The sequence below is a fragment of the Pagrus major genome, chromosome 15 (assembly GCF_040436345.1).
Source record: "Pagrus major chromosome 15, Pma_NU_1.0".
Classification (NCBI taxonomy): Eukaryota; Metazoa; Chordata; class Actinopteri; order Spariformes; family Sparidae; genus Pagrus; species Pagrus major.
Genome location: NC_133229.1, coordinates 1,301,373 through 1,308,826, shown reverse-complemented (window position 1 = coordinate 1,308,826; position 7,454 = coordinate 1,301,373). Strand labels below are relative to the sequence as shown.

Below are 7,454 nucleotides of genomic sequence, written 5' to 3'. Positions count from 1 at the left end.
TTTAAATTTGGGATCCCTGGTCTGCTGGAGACTTTTTGTATTTTAAAGCAAGTCTCCAGCTGCTTCAGTTGTTTAGGAGAATGCAAGAACCCTGTTTTGCTGTGACGCTCCAGAAATGTTTACTGGGCGATGAAACTTCACCTGACTTTCCATCAGCATGGGGGGAGGAGATAATGATTGAATTTTCTGATTTCTTTAAAAACTGGAGTGATTATGAACGTGTATTTGGTTCACGGGGCATACTGCTTTTATAAAAACAGCTACAGCATATATATGGCAAGATTTCATAAAATGACACTCATCAACAAAATTGCAAGAATTTATGCCAGAAAGACTTTCTTAAAGATTGGCCGATTATTAACAATTATCTGGATTTTGCCATTAATTGTGCACGTCAAGTTCAAGTATTGCTCATTTATGTTACTACTTCACTTGGCTGGTACAGGGTGTTTGCCTCTGGACAGAACTTGTAGTTTGGGCACCTTTATGATTGCAGTGTTACAGCTGGTATTATGATTTAGCAGGTGTTGGACCCAAATGCAAAAGACAAGAAAGGCAGCAAGATAGGGTTAGTCATTTACTGCAGCATCTTACATGCAGACCAGTTAGCTGGCAAGTAGACAGGCAGACCTACACACAGGAAACAGGTCTTGATCATTTAAACTCAAATACTGGAACAAGCAAAATCCAAACAAGGCAACAAGGATGAACTGGCAATGTCTGAGTGGAAATGGGCTGGGTAAGTATCTACTGGACTGATGAGGGAGAGTGGAAACAGGGGAGAGTGGGCAGAGAAGGACAGTTAACTGCAGAGTCGATGAGAAGTGGGAACAGGTGTGTGGATGGGTGGGAAAGTCAGGCGGTGAGGAACGAGGAAGTCCAAGGGCACCTGGTGGATGAGGGGAGAACTGCACTTCAGGGCCTGAGAAAAACATTGATGTGGCTGGAGAGGAGTTACAGGGAGGCAGACTGCAGTGGTTGGTATTTTGCTGCTGGCTGCTTTACAAATAAATGGAAACATGAAGCCAAGGAAGTTCAGCCCAATGGGCTCTCTAGCACACAGGTGGTTTCCTGGCTTCCTTTTTTTTTTTTTTTAACATATGTTGAGTGACAGCAAAGTATACTTATGACCGTTCTCACCCTGTCAAACGACAAATGATTCAGGCTTCAGTTGGTGGTTGCCCTCTCTAGCTGTGGCCCCATCTGCAGCTGTACATCAAACCAGACTCTGTTGACAGGACCCTCAGGTGAATTTGGATTCAGTGCCTGAGAGTGCTTGATCTTCTGAAAGTCTGCCTGTGTTAATGCTTGGTGATGGGATATTTGTCCTGTCTCTCTCGCCAAAATTTTTCATTCTCCAATGAGGACATGGTTACCAATGATCTTTTCACAGACACTATGATGTCTGTGTGTGTCATCAGACGCTGATTGGTAGATGTGTGATGTCCCGGTTAAAGGACCTACTTGTAATTTCAGGCCACCTGTTTCAAACAAGTAGGGGGCAGTATTTCCCCCCTTCTCAAAGTGTAGTTCAAACCCTTTTTGTCATTTATCTTATGTATTTCATTTGTTTCTATGCAAATTCAAGGCAAAATATAACAAATTTTACAAAGATATCAGTGCAATAGTGGACACTAAAATGCCACTCCTTTTTTAGAGGAAGGAATTTGGATTGGTGTTTTAAAGAAATGAAGGCTAATTACTGCAACAGTCAAGAACATAAATATAGAACACAAAAATGACAATACAAATATAAGGAAATACTATAACAAATACCATAGCAAGTATGTATGTTTTAGACTCACAAAGCTACACAGTTTTGTGAAAACCTCTTCATCATGGGTTGTTCAAAAGTTCACAGTATAGAGAATATATGTCATGGGATGATGGTCAAAGATGTCAGCTGAGCTATAGAGACAGATGTCCTTCGGGGAGCCTTGTTGATGAGACCAGCTGCAGATGAGAATAAAGGGCAGGGATGTAATTCATCACTGGGGGTGGTTGGACTGGAATTCTGGTCCTAAAAAGACAAAGATGGGGCAGGGCAGTTAGTTTAGTTCAGACACATTGTTTTTATTAGAACATGTTAGGACTGTGTTTATTATACAGTGTGAACAGTGATGTGATCAGGCTCAGATATATATATACAGTGTGAACAGTGATGTGATCAGGCTCAGTGAATACAGTGTGAACAATGATGTGATCAGATATATATACATATATATATATACATATATATACATATATACATATATATATATACATATATACTATATATATATATATATATATATATATATATATATATATATATATATATATATAGATATAGATACATACATACATACATACAGTGTGAACAATGATGTGATCAGATATATACAGTGTGAACAGTGACGTGACCAGGGCTCAGATATATACAGTGTGAACAGTGACGTGATCAGGCTCAGATATATACAGTCTGAACAGTGACGTGACCAGGGCTCAGATATATACAGTGTGAACAGTGATGTGACCAGGGCTCAGATATATACAGTCTGAACAGTGACGTGATCAGGGCTCAGATATATACAGTGTGAACAGTGATATGATCAGGCTCAGACATATACAGTGTGAAAAGTGTATATATCTGAGCCTGATCATATCAATGTGATCTCTGTAGTGTTTTGAATGTTTTCTGTAAAGCCCCCTGTACATGTAAGATATGATTAGTACTCTCTTCAATTTTAATATTACAGACAGGATTTATTCATTATTTCACTCAGATGATGTCAGTGCTTCTGATCTTCAGCCACTTTAGACTTACTTGTTGTCACTGTCACTCGATCCAATGCTTGATGCAGCAGGATCTTCAGGTCTGCGTTCACTTCTTCATGAGGGTAGAAGCCGGAGCTGCTCAATGTTCTTTCCTGAAGCAAGAATTTCATGATTTACTGACTGTACACAATATCTAACATACATTGCTGCACTGAGGCACATGTAATAAACCTTGTAATGTCCTCAAAAATGTATAACGAAGTTACATAACAGTCTCATAGCCGTAATGCCAAGTCGATACAATATGATGAATTGAATGATATCCGGTCAACTACTGGGTCCATACAATCGCACTTTACAGTCAACTGTTATAATTAAAGGCAACTCATAACTGACAGCAGAGCAAAAATTACAGCTGGTCAAAATAAGACTGCTATCTTATGATCTTCACGTGTAGCGTTTGTGTAAGAGATTACATTATAGCTTACTTAGCTCAGCTTGAGCAACACCACAGTAACAAGAAAACAGTCACATCACACGAACTGTTACAGTTTGTGTTGTCATTAGTTACAGTAAAGTTACTTACTGGTCTAAAGAAACATTGTGAGTTCATCTTTTTACTCCAACAGCAGTCTCCAGCATTGGAAAGCACCGGCAAAATTAACTCTTGTTCAGTTTCTTTCTTTGTGTTAACTGAATAACTAGGGCATCTTGGATATAACACCAGAACTGTTAATTCTTCACACTCTATTGATAGGGTTACTTCATTTTTTAAATGTTTTAAACTTAAATTATGTCCAGATCTTACAAAATGTACCTTTAAAGGTAGGGAATGGCCAGATATGTTAGATTGTTAGGTATAGCCCACTGAGGCAATGCGACTGGGATTTTGGGCTATATAAATAAAATTGATTTGATATAACACCCGTTGCCCTGGTAATCCAGAATATGGAGGTAAAGCTTGTTTTTGCTGTGTCTGTCTATCCTGAGCTTTAGTCCATCTGTGGGAGCAGATTGTCTGTATGCTGAATGGTACTGGGGAGTGATTGCTGTCATCACCCTATGCTCTCTGTTTCCATGGCGTTAGCAGCTGTCAGTCTGAAGACTTTTCTGTCCAAAAAAAAATGTTATGTGGACACGGCCCTTACTGCTGCTCACTATAGGCTTCAGGACTTACTAGTAGTATGGTTGGCTATATGTCTAGCTTCCTTGCTAGTTTGATACCCATTATAATCAAAGTTAATAAATAAAAGTGTGTCATTTTGAAACAATTTGTTTGGTGCATTAATACTGATGTAATGCGGTCAAAGGTGTGTGTTTATATAGTATTTCACAACAGTTTCAAATGCTGCTCAGCCAATCATGATCAAGGACCAGAGCTATCTGTTTTATAATGTTCAGTTATTCATTCACGCTTTCCTCACTGGAAACACAAAAAATAGCTTAAATAGAAGAAAATCATTACATACATAACCTATCACTCGGCTTTACACCTGTAATGCCTCTAATTCATATGCATCTGGTTAATAACATAGGTGGGAAATGCCTGGTGAATTATCACACGTCATGACAGTTAAACCCAGGGGCCATGGCCAGATTAAAAATTGAAAGCAGCAATGCTGCCTCCAGCTCCCTTCCACCTCCTCTGGCACTGATGGAAAACAATTACAGCTGAGTGGGATCACTGATCTCTCCTGATGCTAGGATGGACGTGAGCCATGCCCTTCATTTAAGGAACAATTCAAACACTGGATAAGGAACTGGGGTTGGGAAGCAAATGACTGAATGTCAACTGGCAGCTACCCAGTGCTATCATCACCGCTGTAGCTGCAGCCACCACAGCCACCACAGCCAGCACAATGCTGCAGACCTTATCATTGTTTAATTGAACAGTTATCATTTTTCAAATATGTGTATATATAGTGTATAAAATGTCCAGCGGAGGTCAAGGATCTGTGGTTTACAGATGAGGACATATTTAAAATAGTCAGACCAGGACCCACTTTAGACCATTACACTGTATGCTAACAGGCCACATTTGATTTCAAGTATGGTCATTTGATTCTCCTCATATCTTTTGCCAGCCTGGAAGACAATGGGTCTTCTTGTTTGACATTTCCTGGATTCTCACTTGAAACAGAAGTCGTTCTGGTCCAGCATCTTTCACACTGTCTCAGAGCTCTTTTTCTGCTCCAAGGAGTGAGGAGTGATCTCTGAGGAGCAATGGGCGAGGTCACTCAAGAGCAGCCTTCACAGAAGTCTTTTTACTGGTCCACACGCCCCCTTATCAGATATCAGTTATTGATTGGACACTGCAGCAGATCGGACTGATCTAATACACCTTATTATTATTTTTATGGACCCACTCCAGTTTGCATATCAACCTGGTATCGGAGTGGACGACGCCATCATCTTCCTCCTGGACAGATCACTGTCCCACGTGGAGAAACCTGGAAGCACTGTGAGGATCATGTTCTTTGATTTCTCCAGTGCTTTCAACACCATACAGCCTGCACTTTTGGGGGACAAGCTGGAGCTCGCAGGGGTGGACCAACACCTCACGTCCTGGATTCTCGATTACCTCACCAACCGGCCACAGTATGTGAGGATTCGGGACTGTGTGTCGGACACGGTCGTCTGCAGTACGGGGGCCCCACTGGGAACAGTCCTGGCCCCTTTCCTGTTCACCCTTTACACTGCAGACTTCTCCCACCAAACACCCCACAGCCATCTACAAAAGTTCTCTGAAGACTCTGCTATAGTCAGGGGCGGGGACAACAGAGCCTACAGAGAACTTATTAAGGACAGCACTGGGCAGCTCCTTCGGCAACAGACAGATACACCCTAAGTGTGTGAAGGAGAGGTATCGCAGGTCCTTCCTTCCTGCTGCTGTCAGAGTCTACAATCAGCACTGCTCCCAATAGACCTCACTCTGAACTCTGCACTGTCAGTTTTCTTAATACCCATATTTATTATTTATATTGTAAATGAAGATTCACTGCTGTTAATTTTGTACAATATCGTGTTTATATGTATATACAAGTCTATTCTATTTCTTACCTTTTTAATTTATATTGTTAATTTTTGGCTATTGTTATTGTTTTTTGTAAATATTCTGTCCTTTGGCTGCTGTGGAAAACAAATTTCCCGTTGTGGGACAATAAAGAAATATTGATTCTGATTCTGATTACAACATCACTGGAGTTTTGTACCAGTGTGAAGACAGATAACGGATTAAACTGTGTGTCACTCCCAAATTTAAATTTTGTTTTCTGATTCGCCATCTGGTTAAAAACCTGTGTTAGCCTAACTGTTGGTCTGAACAACAAAAGGACTGCAAAACACTTCATTTAGTAGAAAGATGTTTCTTCTGGTAAAATTTGAATAACACAGGACACAAGACTATATTCAGGGATCTTTATTCCTCGACTACTCTCCAGAAGGGAGGTATTAAATTATTTTGTTCAATTTGGTTTAGATTTAACAAAGACTTTTCTACACAAGCAAATTAACAACTTCAGGCATGAAGAGTCTCACTTCAACCAGTAGCTTACTTTCAAACATCCAAACGATTTCACAAATCTTGGTTAATAATATAACTCTTTGAAATGTATAAACCCATCACATAAAGTGACTAGGATCCTTGGCTGACTAATATTGTATCTAATGCAGTAACTCAGCTCAGTGCATAAATGACTGTACATAAACCAGAGTGCACATACTGTATGAGAGTACATGAACAACTGTAGCTCTTCTGTTAAACAGAATAAAAGAAAATAAACAAAACTACATACAGTTAATTTTAAAAGAGCATGAAACATTGAGTACATTAATATCAAATTAAATGATGCAGTATCTCAATATACTCACTATGTTTTATCTCTGTGCTAAGTCAAGTGCACATTATGTGGCGACAGGCCATCAACCCCATGCAGCACTACACAACAAAAATAAACATTATTTTCGGTACCACGTACAACTATTAAATGTTCTCCAGCATGAGCGATAACAGAATGCATCTCTGTAAAATGAACTAATTAATGACAATACTTTCAGAAAGTATTGTCATTAATTACTCAGTGACGGAGAACATGTACAGAAAATCTGTCAACATCAGACCAACTACATCACCATCTGTGGCAAACCTTACATTTTATACTCCTATACAATCATGTAAGCGCACATCTGTCGACCATTTTGTACAGAAATAACATTTTAAGGATATTTACCCACTTGGAAAACAGCAAACGTCCTACAGGCAAACAAATGAGCTGCTCGAACAGACAAAGCTCTTCACTTCCTGTTTTAGTCCGCAAGCCTCACAGTCTGGGGCACAGTGCCATCCAGTGGCTTCAGTGTGAACTTTGTATTTTTCACCTGGCTACATCACTATCTGTTATTTCCCCCTTTAACTTTTATTATGGAAAAAATTAAAGTCAGAGAGAGTAGGAGAGTCTGTCCGTCAGCAACAAACAATATTACATCATTAATTTTCATTTCCATTCAGTCACATGGGAGGCTGAGCATTGGGTTTGATATATTTAGCTTAATAAATCATTTCCAGTGTTCAGAAGACACCATAATCACATTCTGGGCTATTAAATGACGATTTCACAATCAGAATATCAATGAATACAGATGCAAACAATGAATAAATAATATCAAGTCATTCTGTCAGTTGAAATGGTTCCTGTGCC

At 39.6% G+C, this 7,454-nt stretch overlaps 1 long non-coding RNA gene across 2 annotated transcripts; it reads right to left on the bottom strand.

Annotated features, from left to right (window-relative positions):
• Positions 1-564: 564 nt before the first annotated feature.
• Positions 565-7,060, bottom strand: LOC141009209 (uncharacterized). Of its 2 annotated transcripts, none has more exons than XR_012180128.1 (3): positions 6,991-7,060; positions 2,807-2,909; positions 565-2,020 (listed from the first exon to the last, which is right to left on the bottom strand). It is a non-coding gene; the product is annotated as an uncharacterized lncRNA (long non-coding RNA). The 2 variants fall into 2 exon arrangements; XR_012180127.1 differs by having other exon boundaries at positions 6,987-7,046.
• Positions 7,061-7,454: the final 394 nt, after the last annotated feature.